The sequence below is a fragment of the Bos taurus genome, chromosome 3, assembly GCF_002263795.3.
Source record: "Bos taurus isolate L1 Dominette 01449 registration number 42190680 breed Hereford chromosome 3, ARS-UCD2.0, whole genome shotgun sequence".
In the NCBI taxonomy this organism is placed as follows: domain Eukaryota; kingdom Metazoa; phylum Chordata; class Mammalia; order Artiodactyla; family Bovidae; genus Bos; species Bos taurus.
Window position 1 is genome coordinate 16669673 of NC_037330.1, and position 15482 is coordinate 16685154.

Here is a 15482-nt window from a genome sequence, read left to right on the forward strand (position 1 = left end):
TCATGGATTAAAAAAAATACCATGGAGACATAAGAACTGTACATAATGTGTGATCCTGGGCTGGATCCTGGACTGAAGAAAAATGTTTTCTATAATATGCATTATTGGGACAATTGGAAATTGGAAAAATTTGAATACATGCTTATAGACTAGATAGCAGTAAATTTCCTGACTTCAATCAATAGTAAGAAATGTCATATATATATTTTATACATATTTAGAAACAATATATTAGTATGTATATTTATACATATATATAATCCTAACCCTTTATGTTATAGATATACAGCATATATAGATAGGGAGAGAGAATGATAAAGAAAATGTAGTAAAATGTTAATTGGTAAATCTAGTTGAAGGGTGTATAGAAGTTCTTTGTACCCTTCTTGCAACATTTCTGTAATTAAAAATTACTTCAGATTTTTAAAGTTTGAAAAAGAAACTTATGAGATATCACTAAACACTTATGAGAATTAAAAGACTGACAATACCAAGTGTTGGTGAGGATGTCTAGTGATTAGAACTATCATATACTGCTGAGTGGTGTGGAAATTAGACTAATTACTTTAGTAAACTGTTGAATAGTATCTACTAAAGTTAAACAATTGCCCATCCCAGGACATATTAATTCCACTCTAAGTTTACAGCCAAGAGAAATTACTGCATGTGTTTACAAAACAGCATGTATAAGAATTTTCATAGTAGCACTCTTTATTACAGTAAAACAACCAGAAACAATTGTGAACCCAAAACTACTCTTAAAAAAGAGTCTTCTTTAAAAAACTAGAAACAATCCGAAAGTTCATCAATAATAAAAAGGCTGTAAAAAGGAATATCTCTATACGTCTCTATACTTATATATGCTTTAAACTGGGGCTTCCCTGGTAGCTCAGCTGGTAAAGAATCACCTACAATGTGGGAGACCTGGGTTTGATTCCTGGGTGGGAAAGATCCCCTGCAGGAGGGCATGGCAACCCACTCCAGTATTCTTGCCTGGAGAATCCCATGGCTAGTGGGCTACAGTCCATGGGGTCGCAAATAGTTGGACATGATTGAGTGACTAAGAACAGCACAGCATACTTTAAACTGACTCAACATTGTAAAACAACTATACTTCAATTAGTTGAAGTATACAGTCCATGGAATTCTCCAGGCCAGAATACTGGTGTGGATAGCCTTTCCCCTCTCCAGGGGATCTTCCCCACCCAGGGATCAAACCCAGGTCTCCTGCATGGCAGGCAGATTCTTTACCAGCAGAGCCACAAGGGAAGCCCAGAAATACTGGAGTGGGTAGCCTATCCCTTCTCCAGGGAGACTTCCCGACCCAGGAATCAAACCAGGGTCTCCTGCATTGCAGGTGGATTCTTTACCAACTGAGCTATCAGGGAAGCTCATACTTCAATTAAAAAAAGAAAAATAATAGAAAGGATAAATAATTATAGATATATTAATACAATGGAATAATATATAGTGGTAAATAAAGAACAAACTCTCACAACAGTGGATGCATTTCACAGACATAATGTTGACTGAAAGAATCCCAACCCAGCACCAAAAAGAAACGATGCCTTAAGCCATGAAAAAACATGGACAAATCCTCAAGGCACATTACTTAGTGAGAGAAGTCAATCTGAAAAAGGCTATATACTGTATGATTCCAACTTTATGACGTTCCAGAAAAGGCAAAACTGTGTGGCAAGCCAAAAGATCTGGTTGCCAGGGGGTGGATTATGGGTGGAAGGATGAATGAGGAGAGCACAGAGGATTTTTCGGAGAAGGCAATGGCACCCCACTCCAGTACTCTTGCCTGGACAATCCCATGGATGGAGGAGCCTGTTAGGCTGCAATCCATGGGGTCGCTAAGAGTTGGACACGACTGAGCAACTTCCCTTTCACTTTTCACTTTCATGCATTGGAGAAGGAAATGGCAACCCACTCCAGTGTTCTTGCCTGGAGAATCCCAGGGACGCAGGAGCCTGCTGGGCTGCCGTCTATGGGGTCGCACAGAGTTGGACATGACCGAAGTGACTTAGCACAGAGGATTTTTAGGGCAGTGAAAATACTCTGTATGACATGATAGTGATGGACACGTGTCATTATACATTTGTCCACACCTGTAGAATGTACAATATCAAGGTAAACACTGAGGTAAACTAGTCAGTCTGGATGATAACAGTGTGTCAGTGTAGGTTCACCGGTTGTAACAAGTGTACCAGTCTGGTGGGGGATGTGGATAATGGAGAAGGCTATGCACATGTTGGGGCAAAGGGTATGTGGGAAATCTCTGTACCTGGCCCTCAGTTTTGGTGGGACCTTAAATTGCCTTTGGAGAAGGCAATGGCACCCCACTCCAGTACTCTTGCCTGGAAAATCCCATGGACGGAGGAGCCTGGTGGGTGGCAGTCCATGGAGTCGATAAGAGTTGGACACGACTGAGCAACTTCACTTTCACTTTTCACTTTCATGCATTGGAGAAGGAAATGGCAACCCACTCCAGTGTTCTTGCCTGGAGAATCCCAGGGACGGGGGAGCCTGCTGGGCTGCCGTCTATGGGGTCGCACAGAGTCGGACACGACTGAAGTGATTTAGTGTAGTGTAGTGTAAATTTCCTTTTATAAAGTCTTACAGAAAAATAAGAAAGAATCCAGACTTACTAAGTACACTAAGTATATATTGTGCCATTTCATGAAGTTCAAGAATACTTAGTTATCTATGCCAGTAGAAATAAGAATAATGACTAACTCTGAGGAAGTGAGGGTTGGAGGAGGTATTGATTGGGAAGGGAAATGAAGGAGACTTCTGAGATACTGCTGCTGCTGCTACTGCTGCTAAGTCGCTTCAGTTGTGTCCGACTCTGTGCGACCCCATAGACAGCAGCTCACCAGGCTCCTCTGTCCATGGGATTCTCCAGGCAAGAATACTGGAGTGGGTTGCCATTTCCTCTGAGATACTAGGAGCAGTCAGATCTTTATTTGGGTGATGGTTACATGGTTTATTTGGGTGATAGCATGCATGTGTATGCATGTGTGTGAAGTCATTTCAGTCATGTCTGACTCTTTGCGACCCTGTGGACCTTAGCCTGCCAGGCTCTTCTGTCCATGGGATTATCCAGGCAAGAATACTGGAGTGGGTTGCCACACTCTCCTCCAGGGCATCTTCCCAATCCAAGGATCTAACCCACGTCTCATATCTCCTGCATTGACAGGCAGGTTTGTTTGTTTGTTGTTGTTTTTTTAATCACTGAGCCACCTGGGAAGCCTGGGTGATAGCATACGTATGTAAAAATTTATTGAACTGTATGTTTTACTATGTATATATACTTTACCTCAATTTTTTAAATGGAGCAAATGAAACAAAATTGAGACACCACTTTTCATCTGTCAGTTCAGTTCAGTCGCTCAGTCGTGTCCGACTCTTTTTGACCCCATGAATCGCAGCACGCCATGCCTCCCTGTCCATCACCAACTCCCGGAGTTCACTCAGACTCACCTCCATCGAGTCACTGATGCCATCCAGCCATCTCATCCTTTGTCATCCCCTTCTCCTCCTGCCCTCAATCCCTCCCAGCATCAGAGTCTTTTCCAATGAGTCAACTCTTCGAATGAGGTGGCCAAAGTATTAGAGTTTCAGCTTCAGCATCAGTCCTTCCAATGAACACCCAGGACTGATCTCCTTTAGGATGGACCAGTTGGATCTCCTTGCAGTCCAAGGGACTCTCAAGAGTCTTCTCCAACACCACAGTTCAAAAGCATCAATTCTTCAGTGCTCAGCATTTTTCACAGTCCAACTCTCACATCCATACATGACCACAGGAAAAACCATAGCTTTGACTAGACAGACCTCTGTTGGCAAAATCTGTCATCTGTCAGGTTGGCAAAAATCCTCAATTTGGAAAACAGTTGTCAAAGTTTTAGGGAATTAGGCATACTCATGTTTGGTTGTTGGATGTACGTGTTGGTAACCTTTATATGGGGACAATTTGAAATAGATATAACAACTACAAACATATGTACTCTTTGACTCAGGAATCTCACTTTTAGGAGTTTATCTTGTAGATATACTGCATGCAACATGACAAAGATATGAGAGTACACATTTGGTAGATGAATCAGATTAAACATTACGACATTGCATAAAACAGCAAAATATTGGACTGCCGGGGTGGTCCGGTGGTTAAGAATCTCCCTGTCAATGCAGGGATCACGAGTTTGATCCCTGGTCTGGGAAGATTCCACATGCCACAGGGCAACTGACTAAGCTTGTGCACTACAACTCCTGGAGCCTGCCTGCTCTAGAGTTGGTGCTCCACAACAAGAGAAGCCTCTGTGATGAGAAGCCCATGCACCACAATTAGAGAGTAGCCCCCGATTGCTACAACTAGAGAAAGCCTGCACACAGCAACAAAGACCCAGTGCAGCCAAAATAAGTAAATAAAACAGACTTTAAAAAAGAGCAAAATATTGAAAACTCGTCAATGTTTACCAATGAGGTTAATAGATTATGACATAAACACAAAAATTAATACTATGCAGCTCAAAAAGAATAAAGAAGCTATTTCCAAGTGGGATGGGGTGGGAGGTGGGAAGGAGGTTCAAGAGGGAGAGAACATATGTATACCTATGGCTGATTCATGTTGATATATGGCAGAAACCAACAAAATATTGTAAAGCAATTATCCTTCAATTTAAAACTAATTAAATTTTAAAAAAGAAACTATTTCCAAATTCAATGTAAAGAGTTCAAAGATATGTTATTAAGTGAGCTGAGCAAGATGCTACCATTTGTGTAAGAAAGGGAAAACATAATTTATACTTGTGTGTGCTCATGCTCACATAAAGAAACTTGGTAAGAACAAAAAAAAGTTAATAAAAGTGCCTACTTATATTTACATGGATATAGAGGACAATGGGGCAGATGCAAGAGAAATTTTTCACAGTGTATTTTTATATACATTTCAACTGTGTAATTACTGACTTTAAAATTCAACTAGTTTAACTTAAAAGAGGCTATAATGGGCTTCCCTGGTGGCTCAGTGGTAAAGAATCCACCTGCCAGTGTAGGAAATGTAGGTTCAATCCCTGGGTTGGGAAAATCCCCCGGAGAAAGAAGTGGCAACACACTCCAGTATTCTTGCCTGGGAAATCCCATGGAGAGAGGAGCCTGGCAAGCTACATACAGTCCATGGGGTTGCCAAAAGTTGGGCACGACTTAGTGACTAAACAACAACAACCATATGTGCTAGCAATTCTGCTTCTGGATATTGAGATGAAGGAAATGAAAACATTAAGTTGAAAAGACATATGTATCCCCACATGCGCTGCAGCACTATTTAAAACTGCCAAGATATGGAAACAACCCAAGTTTCTGTTAACGCAATGGATAAAGAAAATGTGGTATGTATATTTAATGGAATATTATTTTGCCATGAAAAAGAATGTAATCTTGCTATTTAAGACAACATGGGACTTCCTGGTGGCAGAGTGGATAAGAATCCACCCGTCAATGCAGGGGACACAGGCTTGATCCCTAGTCTGGGAAGGTTCCACATGGTGTGGAGCAACTAAGCCTGTGACCACAATGACTAAACCCTGCATGCTCTAGGGCCCGAGAGCCACAACTAATGAGCCCCTGTGCTGCAACTGCTGAAGCTCATGCAGCTAGAGCCCCTGTTCTGCAACAAAAGAAGTCACCGCAAGAAGCACGCTCTCCGAAACTAGAGAAAGCCTGCATGCAGCAGTGAAGACCCAGTGCAGCCAAAAAAAAAACCCACCACCAACAAAAGACAACATGGATGGACCTTCAGGACATTATGCTAAGTTAAATAAATCAGAGAAAGACAACTACTGTACAATCTCACTTATAATGCATAGCAGGGTGACTATAGTAAATGACACTGTATTGTCTATCTGAAAGTTGCTGAGAGAGTAGATCTTCAAAGTTCTCACAAGAAAAAAAAACTGTGACTCTGTATGGTGATGGATGTTAACTAGACTTACTGTGGTGATTATTCTGCAATGTATACAAATATTGAATGTTTTATACCTGAAGCTAATATAACGATTATATCTCAGTTAAGAAGTCCAGTGGTCTTGCCTGGAGAATCCCAGGGACAGGGGAGCCTGGTGGGCTGCCATCTATGGGGTCACACAGAGTCGGACACGACTGAAGCAACTTAGCAGCAGCAGCAGCAGCAAAAAGTGGAGAGGCTCTGTGATCCCCTGGGAACTGGATCCTGGCAAATTTTAGAGGTGACGTGTGAATGTGTGTTAGTTGCTTAGTTGTGTTTGACTCTTTGTGCCCGAATGGACTATAGCCCACCCGGTTCCTCTGGCTCCTCTGTCCATGGAATTCTCCAGGCAAGAATACTGGAATGGGGTGCCATTTCTTTCTCCAGAGGTGAGGTAGGGAAGGTGATATAGGCTGGATATAGAATAGGGAGACTTTTTTTTTTTAATTTATTTATTTATTTGGCTGTGATTGCAGTGGCTTCTCTTGTTGCAGAGCAAGGCTCTAGGCACACGAGCTCAGTAGTTTTGGTACACAGATTTTAATTGCTCTGCAACATGTGGAATCTTCCTGGATCAGAGATCAAACCCATGTCTCCTGCATTGGCAGGCAGACTCCAAACCACTAGACCACCAGGGAAGCCCAAAGAGGGAGATTCCACATGGAGCTTCAGCTTCAGAGCTACTCACTTTCACTGATTGCTTCCAAGGCCTTGGAAGAGGGTGTAGCAATGTGCTCACATGTGTTTGTAAAATTTGCAAAAGGGGGATATTTTAACTATAATTTGCTAAGACCACTCTTTCACTCTGGCCCCTCTACAAGCTTCCCCTTCTGTTGTATAGTATGAAGGTGGCCACAGGCATTTTGATGATCTGGCTAAGGTGAGGTTGAGTTGGCACTACACTTTATTGGAGTTCAGTTATATATACTGACATAGTTTGCAGTCACTTTCATACACAGTTATTAAGAATCATTTCCATGTAGGAGTAGCTTTCAGGAGGAGTCTACCATGGTCTAAGCAGGCTCCTCCAACATGATGACAAGAACAGGGCCAGAGGCTATATAAACACAGCATGTGAACATATCCCTTATGCTGAGCACTGGAAGCACATGGTTAGCAGAGGAGAAACAAGATTTGAAATATACAGAGCCAGAAAATAGTCTATGGAAAATCCTTCCAATTATCAAATATATAAAACTGTAAAGGGAGAATTCAACTTTCATTGATAACTAGTCAAGGCAGAAGTTCTCTCCAATCAGGAATATATTCAGTTACCTAACATACACTAAGTGAACTAAATCAGAAAAAGACGAGTATCATATGATATCGTATACATGTGGAATCTAAAATACGACACAAATGAACGTATCCATGAAACAGAAACAGACTCACAGACATAAAGAACAAACTTACGGTTACCAAAGGGAAAAGGGAGGGAGGGAGGGATAAGTTAGGAGTTTGGGTTAGCAGATACGAGCTGCTATATATAAAACAAACAACACAGTTCTGTGGTGTGGCACAGGGAATCATATTCAATGTCTTGTAATAAACAATAATGGAGGGACTTCCCTGGGTGTCCTGTGGTTAAGAATCCACCTTGCAATTCAGGGGATGCTGGTTTGCCCCCTGGTCGGGGAAACTAAGATCCCACATCCTGCGGAGCAACTAAACCTGTGCCCTGTGACTACTGCGCCTGGGCACCAGAACTAGAGAGTGTGTGTGTATGTGTGTGTGCCACAACAAAAGATCTCACAGGATGCAACTAAGACTCAATGAAGCCAAATAAATAAATAATAAAAGGAAGAGAAAAAAGTTATTTTTCTAGATTTTGGTATGTTTGCATGTTTGTCAGCTTTTGGAAATTTAAATTTTGTAAAATTTTTGATTTGTAACTTTATCGTCACATTCTAATTAAATATTTCATCCCTAATTTTGTATTGTCTTTCTTAAAGAGGATCCACCAAATTGTATAAGCTTCCAGACCCACAAAACCTGGATCCATCCTGGCTAGTGGCTGGCTGGAGAGGGAATTTGAGGAGACAGTAAGCCTATCTAATGAGTTTTTAGGTAGGAATATTGTGCTGTCACATGGCTCACAGCCTTGTCTAACTCAGTGAAACTATGAGCCATGCCAGGTAGGGCCACCCAAGACAGACAGGTCATGGTGGGTAATTCTGACAAAAAGTGGTCCATTGGAGAAGGGAATGGCAAACCACCTCAGTATTCTAGCGCTGAGAACCCCATGAACAGTATGAAAAGGCAAAAAGATATGACACTGAAAGATGAACTTCCCAGGTCAGTAGATGTCCGATATGCTACTGGAGAAGAGTGGAGAAATACCTCCAGAAAGAATGAAGAGGCTGAGCCAAAGCAAAAATGACACTCAGTTGTAGATGTGACTGGTGATGGAAGTAAAGTCCAATGCTATAAACAATAATATTGCACAGGAACCTGGAATGTTAGGTCCATGAATCAAGGTAAATTAGAAGTGGTCAAACAGGAGATGGCAAGAGTGAACACTGACATTTTAGGAATCAGTGAACTAAAATGGACTGGATGGGCAAATTTAACTCAGGTGACTATTATATCTACTACTGTGGGCAAGAATCCCTTAGAAGAAATGGAGTAGCCCTCACTGTCAACAAAAGAGTCCGAAATGTAGTACTTGGGTGCAATCTCAAAAACGAAAGAATGATCTCTGTTCATTTCCAAGGCAAACCATTCAATATCACAGTAATCCAAGTCTATGCCCCAACCACTAATGTAAAAGAAGCTGAAGTCGAACAGTTCTATGAAGACCTACAAGACCTTCTGGAACTAACACCAAAAAAGATGACCTTTTCATCATAGGGGACTAGAATGCAAAAGTAGGAAGTCAGGAGATATCTTGAGTAACAGGCAAATTTGGCCTTGGAATAAAAAATGAAGCAGGGCAAAAACTAACAGAATTTTGCCAAGGGAATGCACTGGTCATAGCAAACACCCTCTCCCAACAACACAAGAGCTGACTCTACACATGGACATCACCAGATGGTCAATATCGAAATCAGACTGATTATATTCTTTGCAGCTGAAGATGGAGAAGCTCTGTACAGTCAGCAAAAACAAGACCAGGAGCTGACTGTGGCTCAGGTCATGAATTCCTTATAGCAAAATTCAGACTTAAATTGAAGAAAGCAGGGAAAACCACTAGATCACTCAAGTATGACCTAAATCAAACCCCTTGCAATTGTACAGTGGAAGTGAGAAATAGATTCAAGGGATTAGGTCTGACAGAGTGCCTGAAGAACTATGGATGGGAGTTTGTAACATTGTACAGGAGGCAGTGATCAAGACCATCTCCAAGAAAAAGAAATGCAAAAAGGCAAAATGGCTGTCTGAGGAGGCCTTACAAATAGCTGAGAAAAGAAGAGAAGCAAAAGGCAAAGGAGAAGAGGAAAGATATATCCATCTAAATGCAGAGTTCCAAAGAATAGCAAGGAGAGATAAGAAAGCCTTCCTTAATGATCAATGCTAAGAAATAGAGGAAAACAATAGAATGGGAAAGACTAGAGACCTCTTCGGAGAAGGCAATGGCAACCCACTCCAGTACTCTTGCCTGGACAATTCCATGGATGGAGGAGCCTGGTAGGCTGTGGTTCATGGGGCCGCTAAGAGTCGGACATGACTGACTGTCTTCACTTTCACGCGTTGGAGAAGGAAATTGCAACCCACTCCAATGTTCTCACCTGGAGAATCCCAGTGAAGGGGGAGCCTGGTGGGCTGCCATCTAGGGTCGCACAGAGTTGGACACGACTGAAGCAACTTAGCAGCAGCAGCAGAGACCTCTTCAAGAAAATTAGAGATATCAAGGAAACATTTCATGCAAAGATGGACACAATAAAAGACAGAAATGGTATGAACCTAACAGAAGCAGAAAATATTAAGAAGAGGTGGCAAGAATACACAGAAGAACTATACAACAAAGATCTTCATGACCCAGATAACCATGATGGTGTGATCACTCACCTAGAGCCAGGCAGCCTGGAGTGCAAAGTCAAGTGGGCCTTAGGAAGCATCTTTACGGAAAAAGCTAGTGGAGATGATGGAATTCCAGCTGAGTTATTTCAAATCCTAAAAGATGATGCTGTTAAAGTGTGGCACTCAGTGTGCCAGCAAATTTGGAAAACTCAGCAGTGGCCATAGGACTGGAAAAGGTCAATTTTCATTCCAATCCCAAAGAAAGGCAATGCCAAAGAATATTCAAACTACTGCATAATTGCACTCATCTCACACACTAGCAAAGTAATGCTCAAAATTCTCCAAGCCAGACTTCAACAGTATGTGAACCGAGAACTTCCAGATGTCTAAGCTGGATTTAGGAAAGGCAGAGGAATAAGAGATCAACATTGGTTTGATCATAGGAAAAGCAAGAGAGTTCCAGAAAAACATCTATTTCTGCTTTATTGACTATGCCAAAGCTTTTGACTGTGTGGATCACAACAAACTGTGGAAAATTCCTCAAGAGATGGGAACACCAGACTACTTTACCTGCCTCCTGAGAAATCTGTTTGCAGGTCAGGAAGCAACAGTTAGAACCAGACATGGAACAATGGACTGATTCCAAATTGGGAAAGGAGTACATCAAGGCTGTATATTGTCACCCTGCTTATTTAACTTATATGAAGAGTACCTCACATGGAATGCTGGGCTGGATGAGCACAAGCTGGAATCAAGGTTGCCAGGGGAAATATCAATAACCTCAGATATGACACCACCCTTATGGCAGAAAGCAAAGAGGAACTAAAGAACCTCCTGATGAAAGTGAAAGAGGACAGTGAAAAAGCTGGCTTAAAACTCAACATTTAGAAAACTAAGATCATGGAATCCAGTTCCATCACTTGATGGTCAACAGATGGGGAAACAATGGAAACAGTGAGAGACTATTTTCCTGGGCTCCAAGATCACTGCAGATGGTGACTGCAGCCATGAAATTAAGAGATACTTACTCCTTGAAAGAAAAGCTATGACCAGCCTAGATAGCACAATAAAAAGCAGAGACATTACTTTGCCAACAAAGGTCCATTTAGTCAAAGCTATGGTTTTTCCAGTAGTCATGTATGGATGTGAGAATTGGACCATAAAGAAAGCTGAGCGCTGAAGAACTGATGCTTTTGAACTATAGTGTTGGAGAAGACTCTTGAGAGTCCCTTGGACTGCAAAGAGATCAAACCAGTCAATATTAAGGGAAATCAGTCCTGAATACTCATCGGAAAGACTGATGATGAAGCTGAAGCTCCAGTATTTTGGTCACCTGATGTGAAGAACTAACTCATTGGAAAAGACCCTGATGCTGGGAAAGATTGAAGTCAGGAGAAGGGGGTGACAGAGGATGAGATGGTTGGATGGCATCAGTGACTCAATGGACATGGGTTTGAGCACGCTCTGGGAGTTGGTAATGGACAGGGAAGCCTGGGTTGCTGCAGTCCATGGGGTCACAAAGAGTCGGACACGACAGCAATTGAACTGATTGTGCTCTCAGTGACATAACCCTCCTCTTCATCATCAACTATGTGAAATCTTTAGTAAAATAGGTATTTTTTATTTTGAAATTGCACAAAGAACAAGTTGGGAGAGACTTGATTAACAGTAGCAACGTCAGAAAAACTGTGGAGGTCGGGGGAGAGAGGGATATGTGTGGCCACAAGTTCCATAATAGCCCATCATGTGACAGGTGCTAGGAGGTGATAGTTCCCTGCTCTCTGTCCTCCTTAGACTACCCCGGAGTGATTCTGCTCCAGACAGGGAGGTAGGCTGTCAAAGGGACATTGATGACCCAAGGTGAACACATAGGAGCTCACCCAGAATGGTACAGAGTTTAGAGTCATATTTTAGAGGAATCTCTAAAGAAACTAGTGATGTTATATTGCTGAGACTCCAATGGGGGGAAGGAGGGGGAGGAAGGGCAGTTAGGATTAGGGAGGCAGATTGTCTTTGGAAGAGAGAGGAGACTTTTACAGAGCTAGAAACCACAGTGCTAGGGCCAGTGGAAGAGGTAAGAGGCAGACTGGCCTTTCCATAAACATAAAGGGAATTTGTATTAAACATCCAACATCAAACAATTTATAACTCACACTGGAATGATGTTCATCAAATGTTACCAATAACTATTCAATGGCCAAGTTTTAATTTCTTCTCTTTACCTCTTTATAGAAGTATGTCATTTCTAGAAAACAATAAAGTCACAAGTTTTTGTTGTTGTTGTTGTTTGTTTTTGGCAGTGCTTGTGGGATCCTAGTTCCCCAACCGGGGATCGAACTAGGTTCTGAAGGTGAAAGTGCCAAACCCTAACCACTGGACCACCAGGGAACTCCAATCACTATCTCTCTTTTTTTTTTTTAAGTCTCTATTAGATATATCTGGTCTTCAAAGTCACCGTTCAGCTACTCTATCCTTGCTTCTTCTCTCAACTATCACACAAGTGGGTTTATTAGACAAGCTCATCCTGAGCTCACAATTTATATAAAAACTCAGCTCGAGGCTCCGAAAAACAAAGGACCCTTCATCCAACAAGATGCGCCTTCCTTAGAAGGCAGCTGAAGGAGCATGGGCGTGCTTCCTTGTCTGTAAACACAAATTATTTCCTCAAAAGGAATTCTGTGATTGAAATATCTCCATCTTCTTATATCATGGAGAATATTCTAATCACAGCTGTTCAAAAATAGAATGGTCTTGGTTCCAAGTCCTTGAAAGTTTTCCAGTAGAACATGAAAGATACACAGACGTTTTTAAAAGGATTTCAGTCCCAGATAAGCGGTTGAAATGCATAACCTCTAGCTTTTCTTCTAAGATTTTTAGATCTTACCTCTCATTGAGGGGGTCTAATCATGTTGCATTTCACTTACAACCGTTCCTGGATATCAGTAACTCCTTACATTTATCATTATAGTTTGCATAATATAGACTTTTAATAATAGCAGCCAACTTAATGAGTTCCTATTACCTGCCCTTCAGTGTTCTAAGGATATGATGGGAAAAAACATAATCCTCCAGGCAACCCTATGGGGTAGGTCTTTTTTACGATCATTCCCATGTTAGAGCGACGGAGGATGAGATGATTGGATGGCATCACCGATTCAATGGACATGAACTTGGGCAAACTCCAGGAGATGGTGAGGAACAGGGAAGCCTGGCATGCTTGGAGTCACAAAGAGTTGGACATGATTTGGCGACTGAACAACAACCACGTTAGAGCAGAAAATTGAAGCTTAGAGAAGAAGTTTGCCCAAAGCTACTTGAATTATAGGTGGCAGAGGGTTGTCCCTCGAGGTCCCATGGTTAAGATTCCACCCTTCCTTTGCAGGGGGCACAGGTTCAATCCATGGTGGGGGAACTAAGATCCCACATGCCACACAGTGAGGCTAAAATATATATTTTAGGCGGAGCTGAAATTTGAATCCAGAATTAGTCTCTTAATCAGCATCATAATGCCTCTCACTTGTTAGAGGTTTGAGGTTGCTCCAGTTCTGAATCCTGAGTTCTATATTGTATGATGGCCTGGTCTTGGCCTGCTGGGAGTTTGGTGATAAGCTGACCTGATCACAGGACATTATCAATAATCTATGTATGCCATGTGCAGTCCACATTTGAAAGCCTAAGGCAGACAGAAACAGTGGGATGGATCAGTCCAGAAGAGGTTTCATAGTGATTTTCAGATGCATCTGATTATGGAATCTTTGCTATGGAAAGGTTCTTACAGGGCAACCAGCCTGACCACTCACTCACGGGTGAAATTTGTGATAGGGAACTGGGTGGGTAGGTTTTATCCCCATCTGGACCCCCTCACTACACCTGCAGTTAGCACTACAGTTAAGTGGGTTCCTGCCCCACACCATCCCTCTTCTAAGGCCTTATCCTCCTCTCCAGCATCCAAATTTATCAGCATCTTGATGATAAACACCTCGCCTGGAATCTTTATTGAATTCCAGTTCAATGATATTAAACCTCCCGGAACAGCATTAGGTATTTTTTTAATGGTTGATTATTTTTGTATTTTGACAACTCTTGCAATTAAAAAGAAAAAAAATGACTTTCAGGCTGCAAAACTGGCCTCTACTGCTAATTAGATTCCATGGATCAGTCCTGAAAGATATAAATCATTTTAAAAACATCATTACTAAACGTACTGCTATAATAAATAAACTACCCAAGCTCTTCGACCTAGAGAAAAGAGAGGATGGAGGGGGCCGTGGAGTGTGAAGATATTTGTCTTTTTCTGTCAGCTTTTGTTTTTCGGGTCCCAGGCTCTGGCACCGCTGGTTCCCTCTGCACACTGTCTACAGTGGGCCCTCCTACCCACAGCTGCACTCCCTCCCCTTCCAAGGGTGTCACGTGGGCTGATGAGATAATGTATGTGAAAGCCTTGGTCAACGGCAAGGCACAATCTAATGCCAATGATGACTGTTGTTATTATTCTTATCATACTCCAGGGAAACCCTTTTGCCTCCCACCCTCCCAGACCTACTCTGCAGGACAGCCGGCGAAACTCAAGCGAGGCTAGACAGCCCCTCCCACGTGGGCGGAGGTCCTGGCGCAAATCCGTCTCTCCTTCTAGCAGCGGGGGGGCGCTACTGCTTGCCTCAGACCCTACCCGCCTACCCGCCCCGCCACCTCCCCTCAGTAATGGCTTTCCCAGTCCTTCCTGGCTTCGGGGGCCTAACTCCGGAAGGAAATCTCCTCAGTTCCAGTGAAAGTTCTCGAGCTACTGAAGTTATCGACTCCCTTGGCCTGTCTTCACACCCACTCCCCCAGCCCCCTCCCCTCCAAGTGCCCGCAGCGGAGCCAGGCTGCCCCGGAAGGATCTGACCGGCAATTTCCTACAATTGTCTGACTGGGGCTCCTCAGTCTATCAGCTCCCCGCTTCCCTCCCCACCTCATCTCTTGCAGTCTCCCCTCCCCAAAGCCCCAGTCTCCTGGATATCCCAACCTCCACCCTGATCTGACTTCTTAGGCCCCACAGTTCTCTTTAGCATTTCCTCTCTCTTCTGGGATTGTCACTACCCTGGGGGAGGTGGAATGGGGGTTTGGGAGTCAACATGGCCACCAGGGCCCATCAGGAAGTTGGATGTGCTGCCGTGTTACCAAGGCAACCACCCTTCTGTGTTAGGCCTTCCCAGAGCTATTTGTCCCCAGCTGAGGAGGGTGAGGATTTGACTGTGTTAGGTCCCTCTCCCAATAAATCAAATCTGACTGAGGCCAAAAATGGTGGGCAGGGAGCACAGGATATTCTAGAAGGCTCATTAGACAAAGGGAGGACAATTCATCCTTTCTTCAGCCACTTGTGTATCAAGGAGCGCTGTCTCCAAGGCAGACCTCCAAGCTCTCCCTGGACCATCCTAACCTCCAGTGCCGCTGGGCGTGGACTCCAGGAAGAGGCTTGCAGAGGTCGGAGGAGGGGCCTGTCTGCACTTGATGGATGGTACTGAAGAAATGTCTG